Below are 16,395 nucleotides of genomic sequence, written 5' to 3' on the forward strand. Positions count from 1 at the left end.
AGCTGGAATTAATACCATGCTTGGTATTTTTAATTGGCATTTCCTTCATTTTTAGTGAAACTAAGCATTTTTACATATTTTATTGGCAATTTCTATTTTCCATTTTTACAAACTTCCTTTAAAAAACTAATTTGTCTTGCCAGGCACAGTGGCACATGCCTCTAGTTCCAGCAACTCGGGAGGATGAGGCAGGAGGATCCCTTGAGCCCAGGAGTTAAAGGATGGCTTGGGCAACATAGTAAGACCCTGTCTCAAACAAACAAACAAACAAACAAAAAAAACCAACAAATTCTGTCTCTTATTTTTCAGTACTGGGGATTGTACCCAGGGGTGTTCTACCATTGAGCTATATCCCCTGTCCTATATTTTGATCCTTTTTAATTTTGGATGGGGACTGGCCTTCTGCTTGCAATCCTCCTGCCTCAGCTTCCTGAGTTGCTGGGATTACAGATATGCACCACCACACCTGGTTTAGGATTTTTAATGTTATATTTGGTTCTGAGATTTATATTTGAAAATGGGATGAGGTATAATCAAATCAATTTGTTTTCCCAGTTTTATCCAGTTGTCATAGTGACATTTATCGAATGTCCCACTATTTTCCCATTATCTGAAATAACATTTTCATATATAATAAATCCCTATAAGTTCATTTCTGGATTCTTGTTTTGTACATGTATTTGTAAATTCCAGTACTGTTTTAGTTACTGAAGATGTTGTGTCCTTTGTTACTCTTCTATTTCTTTCCAAAGTTCCCTTTGTCATACTGCACAATTATTCTTCCAAATAAGTCTTAGAGTCAGCTTATCGACCCTTATGAAAAATTCTTGTAGTATTTTATGGGCATGGAGCTGTGTTTATATATTCACTTTGAGCTCCTTGATTTGTTTTTGGTATTATGTCTTTCACATCCAGGAAGGTAATATATACAGTATTTCCATTGTGTCTCATTGTAAAAGTTTATAGTTTTCTGAGTAGACATCTGGCACATTTTTAATAGACTAGTCCATAGATATTTTACCATTTTCGTTTGGTATATTTTGTTCTATTATTAGTTCAATAATAGATTGGTTGTTGGAGATTTCAAGAATTTTTATTGTGTTCACTCACTCATCCCTACACAGCAAGAAGGTGGCTGGTAGAAGACAGGAAGAGAGCCCTCGTTGGAGCTGCCTGTGCCAGCCCCCGCCCGTGCCAGCACCCTGGTCTTTGACTTCCAGCTTCCAGAACCGTGAGACAATGATTTCTATTGTTCAATACCAAAAATATTTTAGTAACAGTTTTAACCTTTCCTTTCTGTGTTTCTTAATCTTTTACCTTCCCAAGATAATTTTGAAAAGCAAAGCGTTTGCCAGACTCTTTCAGTTAAGGTTCAAGATGTATCTGTTTCTGATATATTCACTCAAGACACGGATGGAGAAGTGAGCAATGTCAGGAAGAAGCAATCTGTGTGAGAAAGATTTTTTCTGACAACCACAGTGGTGGAAGAGTACTTTAGGAGCAGAAGTGCTGTCATCCTGTCCTGTCATTATCCACTGCAGGAGTGGAGGGGAGCCACAGTGTTTTTCCTTGGTCTGCTCGGATCATGGAGCTGCTCCTGACTGTGAGGTTCTTTTTCTACTAAAAGCAACAACAACATCAAAGAAAGACCTCTTCTCTTCTAATAAACATGGGGACTGTGGATTGTCAACAGTTGGAAGCGTTCATCTGTGAATAACAGAGATGCTAAAATATCAAGGACTTTAGCCACTTAGAAGTTGTTTCCCTTCTCTTGCAAAAATTGGAGGTAGGAAGTTTGGTGGTTTGTGCCATGAAATCTTGTACCATGAGAACTTTAATCTTTTTTACTTCGTTCTGCATAAACTACCATTTCCAAGCTCACATCATGGTCCAAAGGGCTGTTCCAACTCCTGACATCCTGCATCCAAGTCAGAAAGAAGGAAGAAGCCACCAGGGGAACAAGTGGAAGGTACTGGGCGAAATCCTCCTGTCTCTTAAGAAGGGTCCTAGACTCTGCTATGTGGTTATTTGGCATCTTATTGGACAGAACCCAATTTCATGGCCAGACATGACTGTAAGGGAGGTTGGGACCACTAGCATTTTTTTGGGGGGTGGGGATAGGGGGCGGACCGTGTACCTAGGTACAAGGGAGATGACCTCGGAATCTTATTTGACACCCTTCTCTGGCAGTTGAGTCTCTGGCTTTCTAGGGGGAGTGCTCCTGCTCTGCGAGTTCCAGGACACCTGGCTCTCAGGGAGGCTCATCACTGCCCAGTATCCTGATGACAGACATTAGAGTTTCACCCTTTAAAGGGGCTTCACAGGTTTTATATAGTCCTGTGTCTGGGGTTTGGGGACCCTGAATGTCTCATGGCTTTGTAAAAGTAAGGGAGGCATTTATTAGGAGACACTTTGTGGTATCTATCATATAAAAGTACATGAGTCAACATCTTATGAGAGATTAAGGTCTAAAGACAGCTCTTAAGGAAAAGTCATAGTCAAAATTACTCTTTACACAGTCGTACGTCATCCTCTACAACCTTGTAAATGTGTATCAGTTGGCTATTATCACATAACTGGCCACCCCAAAATTCAGTGGCATAAAATAACAATCATTTATTCTCACACTTCTGCAAGTTGGCTGATTGCGGCTGACTCAGCAAGGCTTGTGGGGCTTGGCTGTAAGCTGTAGGCTGGTCAAGTCCTGCTCCGCGTGTCACTCATCTTCTTTAGATTAGTGAGCTAGCCAGGACATGTTCTGTCGGATGGCAGAAGAACCACAGTGCGAAGTCAGCCGGGCAAGCACATTTCAAGCCTCAGCTTGTGTTACAACTGCTCAGATCCCATTGAGCAAAGCAAGTCACACAGCCAAGCCTAATGTCAGGGGATGAGGAAGTCACACTGTTCTGCACTGGGCTAAGAAGACATGAGACCAAGCCAGATGTCCCTCAAAATTCACCCCCCTTGAGGGGAAATACAGTAAGGACTTAGCCTCTTCACTTTTGTCTGCAAATGTTTGATAGGTGACTAAATGCAGGCTTCAAGACTTGGCATCTCTGCCTCCATTTTGCATCTGTCTCCTTTGCTCTGAGTCACCTTAGATTCCAGGAACCACCGGGTTGAACAATAAACATCTTGAGATGAGTGGAAGCTACCTCCAGACAACAGCAACTTCCTTATCCTGGGCAAAGCCCTGCCTGAACAATCCTGAGTTAATGATGGACCAGGCCAAGCCAACCCAAGATTACCTGTTTTGCAGCTATGAAAGACTTCCGGCTTTGGAAGCCCCAAACCCTCACACTCGTTCCCCTGTCTATCAAACCTCAAAGTCATTGTCAATTCCTGGAAGGAAGGGTTGAGGACTTGGGCCCCCTTGTCTTCCTAGTGTAGCCACACTGATTAAAGTTCCTTTCATATTTTTTTTCACCATTAAACTCTTATGGAAGTAGCATGAGATGAGTAAAATATTTTTATTAAACAATTTAATTTGCCACAGAATTATGTTTTTAAAATGAGTTCTCGGGCTCACTTTGGCAGCACATATACTAAAGTTGGAACCATACAGAGAATATTAGCAGGTCCCTATGCAAGGATGATACACAAATTGGAGAAGCGATCCGTATTTTTTCAGAGAGAACTATAATAAAAACCTAAAAGGTTAAAAAAAATCAGTTTTCACGTATTAATCAATTGTGACCCTCAATTCTTTCATTTTTAATTTGAATATGTCGAGCAATTCATCACCACGCATTTGCCTGGTTAGCTGATGATTTTGCATTTTACTTCTTTATTAAGGGTTTGGAACTCATAAAATAATTCATATTTCTGTATGAATAGACCAAAGTTCATTGGTTATTGCAGCAGGATGGCAGGCATGGCCTGGGTCAGAGGTTCTCCGGGTAGATGGCAGGCAGAACCATTCTTATTCTTTAAATCCTTCCTTCCACAATCCATAACACTGACTTTGTCTACCTACCAAGCCTCCCCACTGCACTGAGGAATGCGCTGAGCAGTCAGGTGTGCTGGACGGGCACAGGGGCTCTTAGGGGATACTGTGGTATGCAGCCCAGACCCCGCCTCCCCCATCCAACTTCACGGCTGAAGCATTTATTCCCCCAGTGACTGGGAACTTTGGTTGCCAACAGCTTTCAGCTGAGTCTTTCTTGGGGCCTTGCCTTTGGCTGAAGAGAGCAGCCTGGTTCAAGTTCATACCCCTTTCCTGGGACAGGCTGCATCCAATGACTGTGAGGGACAGGGCGCCTCCTTGCCATTCTGGGTCCATGTGCCCCTGGCATCAACTGAGGCCTCTGTTGAGGCTGCACTTTCAACCTTTCCTTCCCACAGACGACCTGGACAGCACTCTGCAATACACTTCCCACAGCAAATCTCCACCCTAGAGTCTGATTTCTGGGGAGCTCCACCCGCAACAGTCTCCGAAGTCAGGCAGAACAGTTTGAGTCTTATTTAGTCACTGACTAGCTGAGTTCCTTGGATATAATAAGTCTACTATAAGCCTTTGAGAGCCTCCGGTTTTTAATATCTAAAGATGCAACAATAATGGTAATCCGTCTCTTGCAGTTACTATGAGAATGAAGATACATCTAAAGCATTTAGCACATTTAGGTTCACTTGAAACCAGCACTAATATGTCACAGTCATGTTTTATTAAAAATAATAATGTTAGTACAATAACTTGGAGGTCCAGTGCAGAGGAGACTGGGGTAGGGGATTTTGTTGAAATTGATGCTCTTCTCTTTTTAGGGGCTTGGTGAGGAGGGGTACCAGAGATTGAACCCAGGTGTGCTTAACCACTGAGCCACATCCAAATCCTTTTTTTATTTTTTATTTTTTATTTTAAGACAGGGTCTCTCTATGTTGCTGAGGCTGGCTTTGAACTTGGGATCCTCCTGCCTCAGCCTTCTACTCGCTGGGATCTCTTCCTTTTGACTCAGTTCCTGGTCTGCATTTTCAGAAGCCCTTAGGCTGGAGCTGCAGAAACGGACCTGTTATTCTAACTTGTTTCCAGAAGGTGGCGCCAGTGGACAACACTGCAGTTCTGCCTCTGCTCAGTAACAATTTTTGGTCAGTTTCAGGCGCATTAACCATTCACCAAGCGCTGACTATTCTATCATTTTACTCTTCCATCCCTTCCTCAACAAACACTTTACTAAGCACTTAACTCCAGCCACAGAGCAGCTTCAAATCCCTTCTAAAATGTGATGGTGACCAAGGAACAAAAGTAGGAAGCAAATAAACAAAAAATTCCAAGTTCCTGCTGGGGAGCTGGACTTTTGAGAGATGAATAAGAGGTTTTAGCCACCGATTTATTCTGGTTCTGGATTGGTGCCAGCTCACGCTCTCAAAAGCGAAAGGGGCTCAATTTGAGTGAAACTGAGTCAGGAAGAAAATGGTCTGTCTGCAGGAGCCGCTGAAGTGCATCCCAGAGGCCACCCGCAGCCCTCTCCAGGGCTATTGATCTGAGAGCAGCAACTGGTCCCTAGACTGGTTAACATTCCCGAGCAGGAGGAAGAAGAAGAAAAAAATCCTTAAAAGGAAATGGGAGAAGGTGTTGAAGGGCTGGGGGGGAGGGGTGAGCTGGCCTGAATTAGGAGCTCCAGTCAGAGGTGACTTTGCAGGCCCTTGGGCATCACACACAGGCCAGCAAGCAAACCTGGACATCAGGAGACCAGGGCCTGGCAGTCTATATCTATTACTAGGATAGAGTGTCCCCCCTCAGCCTTCTTACACCCGCCCCAGAACTGTGGGGGATGAGCCCACCTGAAGGTGACCTCAGCAAAGCAATTTTAGGGGTGTCAAGAAGGGCTCCTTAGGCTGGAGATAGAGCTCAGTGGGTAGAGTGCTTGCCTTGCATGCACTAGGCCCTGGGTTCAATCCCCAGCAGCACACAAAAAAAGGCGGGGGGCGGGGGCTCCTTCTATGAATAAGATCTCTTGACAATCACTCTTTGGGACCCAAAATGCCACAATTAGTGTCCTTTAAAATACTTATTATGAAGCTGGGCAAGGTGGTGCATGCCTGCAATACTAGGAGCTTGCGAGGCTGAGGCAGGAGGATTGCAAGTTCAAAGTCAGCCTCAGCCACTTAGTGAGGCCTTATGCAACTTAGTGAGACCTTGTCTCAAAATAAAAAATAAAAAGGGCTGGGGGGTGGCTCAGTGGTTGAAAGTCCTGGGTTCGATCCTGGTATTAAAAACAACGATACATATTACATCAGTGAACGGAAAATGACATCAGAGTTAAAGGAGATTTAAAAAAAATTGTAAGAAGTAAGAGCAGAATTTCTCTATGGTGTGTGTGTGTGTGTGTGTGTGTGTGTGTGTGTGTGTGTGATTGTATTGGCTTGGAGAAAAGTCTTCAAAAACACACTCAGTTGTTAACTGGATTATTTGAGCCAGAAGGTGAGGAGTATGTTAGGGAGGTTCGTGGAGGGTGGCAAAGGATAATGAAAGGGCCAAGGGGAAAAAAATCACATTAGGAAAGGGCATCTGTGATTGAAAGATGTTACTGTGTGTTTTGATTTATGTAAATGTTGCTTCTGTTGCCCATGTGCATAGACATGCATGAAAGATGCCCACAAAATGTTAACCAACAGCACTCGTTATATGGTGATGAGATTTCAAAGGATTTTTCTTTTTCCTTATAACTCTATAAATTTTAAATTCTTTCATAGCATTTAAATCAGGGAAGTAGGGGAAGAAAATAAAATCTAGAAAAATTTTGCAAACCAAATGGGAAAAGCAATAAGAAAGCTGAGCTATCCGCGTCTGAGGGCCTTCAAATTCTAACTTCTCATTCCCTAACTGTGTGACCCTGAGCAGATTACCCAGCCTCTCTGAGCCTGATTTGCCTCCTCTTTAGAAGTAGGATGTAGGAGATACCTTTTGTTTTTGCCTGCCCAGTATTTCCTTCTGATTTCCTGTGGAGAACTGCTCCATCCCTTTGCACGAGACCCCACCTTGAGTACCATGTGGATCTGTGACTGAGGCCTAGCCAATTCATTGAGTCCACTGCACAGATGTCCATAATTTGACCTGGGTCAGCAGGAGTTAAGTCTAAGACTTTTCCTGAAACTATATGGTAAGAGCAGTGTCTTTCTCTGTGAGGGTTCAGAGCTGCTGCATATATAAGCCTGGAGCTTCTGGTGGTCATCTTGCCTATATGAGCAAGGAGTGTGGCTAAAAGTGGAGCCAGTACACAGGAGAGGAGAGATGAGGAAATAATGGAGCAGCCCACTGACGTCACTTAAGGACCTAGATCCAACTGTGCCTGAAGCTGGAGAACACTTCCAGGGGGAACATAGCATACTGGTTGAAATGTAAATGCTAGGAGACAGACTGGTCAGGTTGAAATCCCAAGTTTGCCACAGCAATCAATAAACACAGAAACACAACTGAAAGAGTAGGGCAGAAAGGAATTTGTTTAAAGGATGTGGAATAGACAGGCTGAGCAGTCAGAAATGGTGTCCAGAGCTGGGCATGGTGGTGCACACCTGTCTTCAGCAACTTAGTGAGGCCCTAAGCAACTTAGCAAGACTCTGTCTCAAAAATAAAAAAATAAAAAGGGGATGTGTCTCAGTGGTTAGGTGCCCCTGGATTCAACCCCTGGTACCAAAACAAACACACACACAAAAACAAAACAAAACAAAACCCCAAAAAACTTAGAAAAAAAAGAATGAAACGGTCCACATTTCCATGAACGCAGCTGAATCGGCTTGGGAACATTGCTGACCCCGATTCCAGATATGCAGTGCTGCCTGTCACCCCACTGCCACTGTTGTCACCGGAAGTTGGCCGTGCTGGCCCACCAAGCCTGCCAGAGAACATTCCCCCGTTAGTTTTCAATCCCAGCCCGAGGCAGATGCGCCCGGTGGGCAGAGCTGAGTCACATGCTCACGTCCTGGCTGCGGGAGGCTGGGGGCGAACCTGTGGGGCATTGTCCTCCTCCCCTGTGGGCATGGCTCTCCAGGAAGTCTCAGGAAGGAGATCATTCCCTTCAACGCAGGGAGTGGGTGCAGAAGCTGGGAAGTAAGAGAGAGAGAGATGGCTTAGCTGATGATCACAGTAAAATGGTGGAAATCCCCAGCAGCAAAATGGAAATTATTAGTTCTTTCCTCAAAATATCATCTAGAGGACTGAAGGAGTTCATACAGGTAAAATTCTTAGAACTACGTGGCTACCGAATGGTTTAATGAATGCTAGATCTGACTTTTCAGTTAGCGAATTTTGCCTGGAGTCACTTAAAAATCAGTTGCTGTGCTGTTTTGGTTTATCCCGTATGCCTTCGGACAGTCTTGCCTTCAGTGAGGACTGCCGATACTCCATGGGGTGGCTGTAAAGCTTGAACGCCTAAATAACATAAAGTTCCTGGCACGGGGACACCCTTGATCAATGATAACTACTTATTTCTAATATTAATACCAATACCACCAATAAACAGGTCTTCACTATCTTTTGTAAACGCTAAGAGCAAGGTTTGGTCAGAACTTGAAATCACATCCAGGGAGTGGTTTGATGGAGGGCTACACTGAGGATGAAAAATGGGTACAAAGTTGGTAAAAAAAAATTAAAAAAAAAGGTTTTGAGCTGCTGGAGGTCAAACCCCAGGCTTCACATAGGCTGTGCAAGTGCTATATCTCTGAGCTAAGCCCAGTAGCTCTTGTTGAGTGGACATTTCTTCTCCTTTATCGAAAGGAGATGAAAGATTTGTAAAGAGCTCATTTTGCAGTAAGAAGAGTTGCGCTCATTCTCCCAACAGGCCTGGTGCTGGCTGTGGAGCCACAGAGGTGAACAAGGTGCCCCATACCTGTCTTGAGGTGTTCCCGGCCTGGGGGAGGGTGGAGGCTCAGGTGGAGTCTGGGAATGTAAAGGAGGGAAATACGCAGGTGTGAGGGAGGAGCATGGGTAGAAGAAATATTTCACCTTCTTCTTTGATCCACTCGAAGAAAAATGATACTGCAAGGGCGCTGGCAAAGGGCTCCCTCTGGCCTTCAAAAAGCACCGGAGGACTATGGATAAATGGAGACGGAATCCTCTATCGGAAGGGGACTGCGGCTCTGAGGGAGGAGAAGTGGATCCAGGTTACCTGGTTTCCGGTGTGTCAAGAGAAGCCAGAAATCATGATTTCTTGATTATTAGTTGACAGTGATGAATGCAAATATTTCAAAAGACCGCATGCGCCTAAATGGTACAGGCCAAGAAAAGCACTATTTGGTCCGAATTCCAGACCTGAGGCTGAGGGTCCAGGACATGACCTCCAGTCCACTAGGAGAGACAGGTAGGCAGGGGCGATTTTGACACCTTGATAAGTGCAGAGGCGGAAAGACGTGGTGGCTGCAGGGCGGGAGTCCTAGGGGAGGACTGAAGCAGGTCAGCAAGGGAGCAGCGGGTGGGGGGACCAGCCGGCAAAGCTCAGGTGGGTGAGAGGAAGGAGGAGCTGAGGCTAGGGAGAGGACAGGGCTGGATAGACAGTGGCCTGGGCCACATTATCAGTCTGTTCAATGACTTCTTAATTTTCCTGATTATAATTTCCGCTGGTTTTGATAGAAAAACAGAGTTGGTTTCTGTGCCCCCCCCCCAAACAACCACTTCCTGTAATAAAAAGGAGCCCTTTCAGATATCAAAGTCGGCCAAGCTCCTTCCGGCTCCCTCTCCCTCACCTGCACCCTCAGCTGGGTCACATTCTCTCCCCCAGGATATCACAGAAAGCGCATGCTCCTGACCTCTGTCTGAACACCCTGGACTTGCCAGCACAGAGAGCAACCATTTGCACAGGAGGGAACGTTTCAGTTCTTCCCGGCCCACTCTCTTTTCACTCTGTCCCGAGCCAAAAGCAGTTGATGATTCAGAGAGCGCAGGGGTGGCCAGCAGGGCCCTGGGCTGGAAACCAGGAGCCAGTTCCAGTCCTGGTCTTGCAGATGGATTCCTCCTGTAGCCCAGGACCAGACTGGGCCACACAGGCTCAGCTGTGGCATAAGCACCAGGTCAGATGGTCTCTGAGAATCTAAGGTCGCTGCCTCTCCATCAGGACTCTCAGGGCCCAGATCTGTCGCACACAGAGTGGACCTGACATCGGCTTGGGTGTCGTCCATCTAGCCAGCGTGTGCCTTGTGCCAGGCGCTCTGCCAGGCTCCCGCCATATGGGAGGGAGGTGGACAGTTCACCCACTTGGTGGACGAGGAAACTGAAGCTCAGGTAGTTGAAGTGATGACCACTTGCCCAGAGTGGCCAGGCTTGCAGGTGGGACCTCAAAGGATACATTAGTTGAAACAATGGTTAAACATTTCACTAAAGTAGCACACAAACATCGTAACATATAAAACAGCACAGAGGGGTTTACCAGGAAAAACCAACTCCCCGGATTCCTCAAGTCACCTCCCTTAATAATTTTGATTATTTTTTCCTTTGATAGGAACAATAGTGCAATAGTGTGAAAGTCTGTGCCCCTCACGTTCATATGTTGAAATCCCCCAAGGCCGTGGTGTTTAGGGGACGGGCCCTTTGGGAAGTGATTGGGCCATGAAAGTGGAGCCCTTGTTGTAGCAGGAAATGAGGGTGAGGACACCCAGATCTGGAAGCAACACTTTATTGGAGGTGCCACAACCCAGAGGGATAATTCCCAAAATCTGAGCCCCGAACACAGCAGAGCTTTTGCTTTTATACATAAGTGAGTTTTGGGCACATCGAGGCAAGGGAGTTGGTGCAATTCTATTAAGGGGGTGCATTCTACATCCCTTACGTGGGTGCAAGCTTGTCAAGAGCCTAGGGACTCTTAGCTCATACAGCTTAGGGGCTAAGCCTAAAGGGGATTGTTCTGTCCCTGGCTTTGTCTCCTTCTTCTGCTACTGTGGTCATCTCCTATGGTACCTGTGAGTCGCCGTAAGCCTCTAGGATTAAATGTCAACCAGCAGAGCTGCTGTGTGTCGGCATGCAAAAACACAGCCTGTCAGCTCTTAAACCGCTAAAGTTCCCATTTTGCGCTAACCCATTGTGAGTGGGATCAGGCCCTTCAGGGCCTTCAGAGATCAGGGGCTCTTGCCCTTGATCGCCTTGCCCTTCCACCACGTGAGGACACAGGCAAAGGTGGCATCTATGTACTAGAAAGTGGGCCTTCACCAGACACCAGCTCTGCTGGCACCCTGATCTGGGACTTTCCGTCTCCAGAATTGTAAGAAACACATTTCTGTTGTTTATACCCAGCTTGTGGTATTTTGTTACAGCAGCCTGAACAGACTAAGACAAACAGCTGGGCACTCTGACTACCTGCTGTGACATTTACTTACACTCTTTGCTTCCTCCATCTCCAACTGTTTAGTATTTACATACTTATTTGTTGTTCCCTTGATCTCATAAATTCAGTAAACATAAACTCTAATTTCTTATGCTACTGCATGGGCAATGTCTGTGGACATCTCATTTTCTAAGATGTGGGTATGCATAGTGTTACTTTCTCTCCATCTTTTCTACCCTCTTCTATTCTCTACCTTTCAACAGCCTCACTTATATATTTTTTAATTGTCATTTTTTTTAAGAATGTGGTAAATATTTCAAAGCTTCCCTCCTGTTTAATTTTCCTCTCCTTTGGGATGAATGGAGGATTGCATTTCCCTACCTTTTTAAATTGAGGATAGCCATGTGTCTAATTCTGGCCAATGGATGTGGGGTGTTAAGGTCTGTAAACAAGTCTGGATGGCGCCTGGCAAAATGCCAGAGGGAGTGGTTTGTGAGGTAACGCCAGCGAGCCATTAAGTGTGGAGATTTCTTATTGGTTGACTGCTGTATCTAGTTTATGTTAATTAGGATAAGCTGTGTGGAATGTATAAATACCTCTGTTGTCCTACAATAAACGGCTCCCACTCCTGCTGTATCGATCTACACAAGTCGTTCGTCACCCCCAAGCTATTTTGCTGCAGCCGGACTGCGGCAGTGGGGGAAGGGATCTTTGTGATTTCTGGGCTGTAGCATTTAATGGCAGGTGTGAGCCCCATACACTCATACAGTACCTGCAAGCATCGCATATGGTGGCACCTCTGTCAGCCTGGGTCCCAGAACAGCAGAGCCCCCACCAATGTTCCTCAACATGTAGTAAGTGGGAGACGTACATCTTTGTGGTCTGAAGACTCTGAGAGTTTGAGTTACTTATCACGGCAGCCAATTATATTCTGATGGATGCATTTCCCATTATATGCTGTCCTGCAACTACAACTAATACTTTCATGTGTTGTCCTTACTTTAAATAAAATCAACAGATTATTTTAAAAGACATCCTTCCTCTGTCCTGGGAACTCTGCAAATGTCTTTATTTTACCTTCACCCTTATATTTGTCTGGGAATAGAATTGTAGGATAAAAATCTCTTTCAGAGCTTTCAAAGTAGTGCACTAATGGTGTCTGACTTTTGACTTCTGATGAGAAACCTGATGCTGATCTGATTCTTTTTCCTTTATAAATGAATCTTTTTTAAATCTATGGAAAATGACATCAAAGTCTCCTAACTCGTTTTCTTTTGTTTTATCTCTTTGTTTTTTTCCACTTTCTTTTTGTTCTGTATTGGGAGGACTTTTTTCAACTTTTCAGCCATTTCTTAAAGTTTGCATTTTAGCAGTATCTCGTATTTGGAGAATTTTAATGCATATTCTATGTAAAGTATAGTAGAGAGAAATGCATGAGTCACAAGCACACAAAGGGGTGAATTATCGCAAAGTGAACACACACAGATCACCTCCCGCCAAGTGAAGAAGTCCTTTATTATCAGGATCCAGTCGCCCTGGGCTCCCTTCCGTTCACTTCCCATCCTTTCTCCCAAAGGTTACTCATTATTCTGTTCGAACACTGCCAATTAGCTCCACGTTTCTTTAAAACTTGGCATAAATGGAATCCTAGAGCAAGTCATGTATGCTCTTGAGGGCCCAGTTTCTTCAGCTGACAATTGGCAGTAAAAATATAACAGAGTTCATGGCAGATTGTAGGTGCTCAGTGCATGTTTGTTGAATCTGTTCAGCTCATAGTACCTTCAAATAGCTTTCATCATTTTTCTTAATCTTTGGTGGATTTATGGCATAAAAACGGGCACTAGAGTACTTAACCAGAGAACCTATAATTGTAGGAACTGATGTGGGGCAGACCGGAAGGTGGAAAGTCGTGAAGTAGGAGGGGACACATTCGTTGTCTTAGTTCAAGTGGCAGTGACAAAATTCTGTGTTTTTTTGTGGCTTAACAGCTTTTCACAGTTCTGAAGGCTGAAGTCTAAGATTAGGGGCCAGGATGGTTGCTTCTTGCCATCTTTTGTCTGCTTCCTCACAGAGCAAGGAGAGAAAAAGAATCTGTCGTCTGCCTCTTCCTACAAGGGCATCAATCCCATCACGAGGGCTCTATTCTTGTAATTTAATTACCTCTAGAGGTCCCGTCTCCATCACACTGGGACTTGGGGCTTCCAGAGATGAATTTGGAGGGGGGCAGAATTCAACCCGTAGCACCAGACACTGTGTAAGTTTTGTGCTGTGGGGTGCTGGATTCTGTTGTGTTCTTTTACACAGCATTGGCTTGGTTGGGTACATAGTTAAATTACTTGGGATCATCTGGGCCTGCTTCAGGATTCCTTTTAAGTTTTTTAAAGGCAGATTCAGAATAGCCTTTAATCTAAGCCTAATTTAGCTTCATTACTAAGGCAAGACCCCTTACGGGGACTTTCCTTGATGCCTACTGTACTAAGAAGGGTTTCCATTTTGCCCTGATGGAATCGTAGACTTTCCTTGATCCTGAATGAGCTCTAGAATTTTCTAGCCTATTCCTTCCCAGAAGTTGCCCCTTGGCCTTGAGTGGTTTGTTTGTTTTTCTCAGGTTGTGCAGATCATGACTCAGCCACAGACTCCCCAGGACCCCTAGGAGGTCTTTGAAGTTGAGAACTCCCAACCCTCCCCTCCAGTACTCCTTTGGTAAATTTCAGCCACCCTGGCTTCCCTGGGCTCTGTTTGGGTTTCCCTTTCCTGAGCTACATCCTGAAAATCGTCTCCTGCCACAGTCTGGCTGGGCACAAATGCCGCAGTCTGGCTGGGCACACAATCACGAGCCACCACACAGCTTGTAGATTCAAACAGCAACTCTTTATTCCCGAACTCACACCAGCCGTCTACAATCACGTTCTCTGCCCAAATCCACCTCCACTGGGCTTCTATCTCCAAAAAATATACTGTCTGAATCACGTGAGAACTCAAGGGGAACTCAGGCAGCAGGATACGCCCTATTCCCAGCAGGAATAATCTTAAACCTTAAACCTGGAACCTAAACTGGGAACGCCCTAAACACGATTATCTTAAAACCGGGAACACCCTAATCTGCCTTGGTCCTTGAGCAAGGTCACCTACATTCAATGTCGCTGCAACATGTCAGCAACATGGGGTACGCTGGCAAGGAAATTGTCATACCTACTTGGCTAATGGCTCCCAGCAGTCTCCATGCACTAAGGGGTCATCATAAGGCTTATATTGCTGTTTCCTTTCTCTCAAGGACCATAATTCTGCATTGCCTATTGTCCAATACAGTCCCGTGAGGCTTAATGACAGGAACAGGTTCTGAGGATGTATCATTTGGCAATTTTGTTGTGACAACATCATAGAATACACTTAAGCACAACTAAGATGGCTACAACGTCACTAGGTGACATAATCTCATGGGACCGCTGTTGTATATGTGGCCCATTGTTAGCTGAAACCTTCTGCAGCCTATGATTGCACTTGAAAATCCTTATTTTATATAATTTCGCCTATTTTCCTAATTGTCTAAGAAAGATTAAATCCAGCCTGTATTAATCTGACGTGAGTGGAAGAAAAAGTCTTTGCCCAACACTTTGAAAAAAGAATTACCCATATGGAAAATCTGAAAGCCTGGAAACCACCGTTCTGGACGTAACTTTCTTTAAAACGGCACCAAGACCAATTTATAATGGGTGATCTGACCAATCCAGATCAAAACTGTCGAATTTATCCTCAAAACTGGAGTAAAGATGGGGCCGGGGCCGGGAGGAGAAAGAGGAGAAATGAGATACAAGAGACTTTGTTCTTGCTGTGGTTAGAGTGGATGTGTCCCCTCAAAGTCCATGTTGGGACCTAGGACCCAACATGGCAGAACTAAGAGGCTGGCCCTTTTAGGAGGGTTAAGCACAGTCCTTGGGAATGGGATTAGTACGTTGAAAAAAGGGCCTGAGGAAACTTCCATTTCTTATGCTAAATGGGGACACAGTGTTTATCCTTTCGGTCACCTCACCAGGAGCCTCAGCAAGAAGGTGCCATCTGGAAACAGAGCAGCCTTCACCAGACACCAAATCTGTTAGCACCTTGATCTTGAACTCCTCATCTCCAGAACTGTGAGAAAATAAATATTTCTGTTCTTTAAAAATTGCCTTGTCTTGGGCATTTTGTTATAGCAGTGCAAAGGAACTAAGACATTCCCCAACAAGAAATGCATCCACCCTGACTTGGAGGCAGCACACTGTTGAGGGCACAGGTTCAGGAGCTGACTGCCTGGGTTTGAGTCCCAGTCCTGCCACTTACAAGCTCACCTTGAGCTGGCTGCTTAATTGCTCTGTGCCTCAGTTTCCTCATCTGTAGGCTGAGTTAGTGACAATATTCTCATCTACCTTATAGAGTTGGTTGTTAATGAAGGTGAAATAAATTAATGTTCGTAAAATACTAAGGATGGTCAATGATACATTGTATTTTGTAAGTGTCTGAACTCGTTTTTCTTATTAAAGAAGTAATGCACAGGGCTGGGGTTGTGGGCTCAGCAGCAGAGCACTCACTCAGCATGTGCGAGGCCCTGGGTTCGATCCTCAGCACCACATGAAATAAATAAATAAAATAAAGGTAATGTGTCCAAATACAACTAAAAGATATATATATATATATATATATATATATATATATATATATATATATATATAATTTTTTTTTTTTAAGAAGTAATGCACATTTACTGTAGATAGAGACGTTCACCAGGGTAGAGGGGTGAGGCCTGCTAGGGCCGCCTGATTGTTTCCCACGACACCTTTCAGGTTGGACTTCCTTACTACAGTGTACTTCCTCAAGCCCAGCTCTAGTCCTGCAGGCATGGGAGAAACAAAGCTTGCAGATCTGGTTGGGTCAGATCTACCAAAGACAGCTTACACCTTCAAGTACCAACCACTGTGAGGTCCCTGCATGACTGTGTATTCAGAAATGCTCTCAGCCCAGAGGAAAATTTGCACATTATTGGACAAAAATAACAACACAAAACTGGTTAGTCTCTGCTTTTTTACAACTTAAATGAAAAATTTTCTTTAACAAACATATTTTATAATTTAAACTGTTACAAGTCTTATGCTTTAAAGATGACATATACATATGT

At 44.6% G+C, this 16,395-nt stretch overlaps 1 long non-coding RNA gene and 1 other non-coding gene across 3 annotated transcripts in view; both read left to right on the forward strand.

Annotated features, from left to right (window-relative positions):
* Positions 1-16,395, forward strand: part of LOC139704794 (uncharacterized) — a 31,910-nt gene that overhangs the window by 924 nt on the left and 14,591 nt on the right. For both annotated transcript variants that reach the window (XR_011706819.1, XR_011706818.1), the window contains exon 2: positions 1,125-1,231. This is a non-coding gene — a long non-coding RNA (uncharacterized lncRNA). The remainder of the gene's footprint in view (positions 1-1,124; positions 1,232-16,395) is intronic.
* LOC114107070 (U6 spliceosomal RNA) lies at positions 3,522-3,627 on the forward strand. Its single transcript, XR_003585282.1, has one exon. It is a non-coding gene; the product is annotated as a U6 spliceosomal RNA (small nuclear RNA).

This window comes from Marmota flaviventris, chromosome 2 (assembly GCF_047511675.1).
Source record: "Marmota flaviventris isolate mMarFla1 chromosome 2, mMarFla1.hap1, whole genome shotgun sequence".
Classification (NCBI taxonomy): Eukaryota; Metazoa; Chordata; class Mammalia; order Rodentia; family Sciuridae; genus Marmota; species Marmota flaviventris.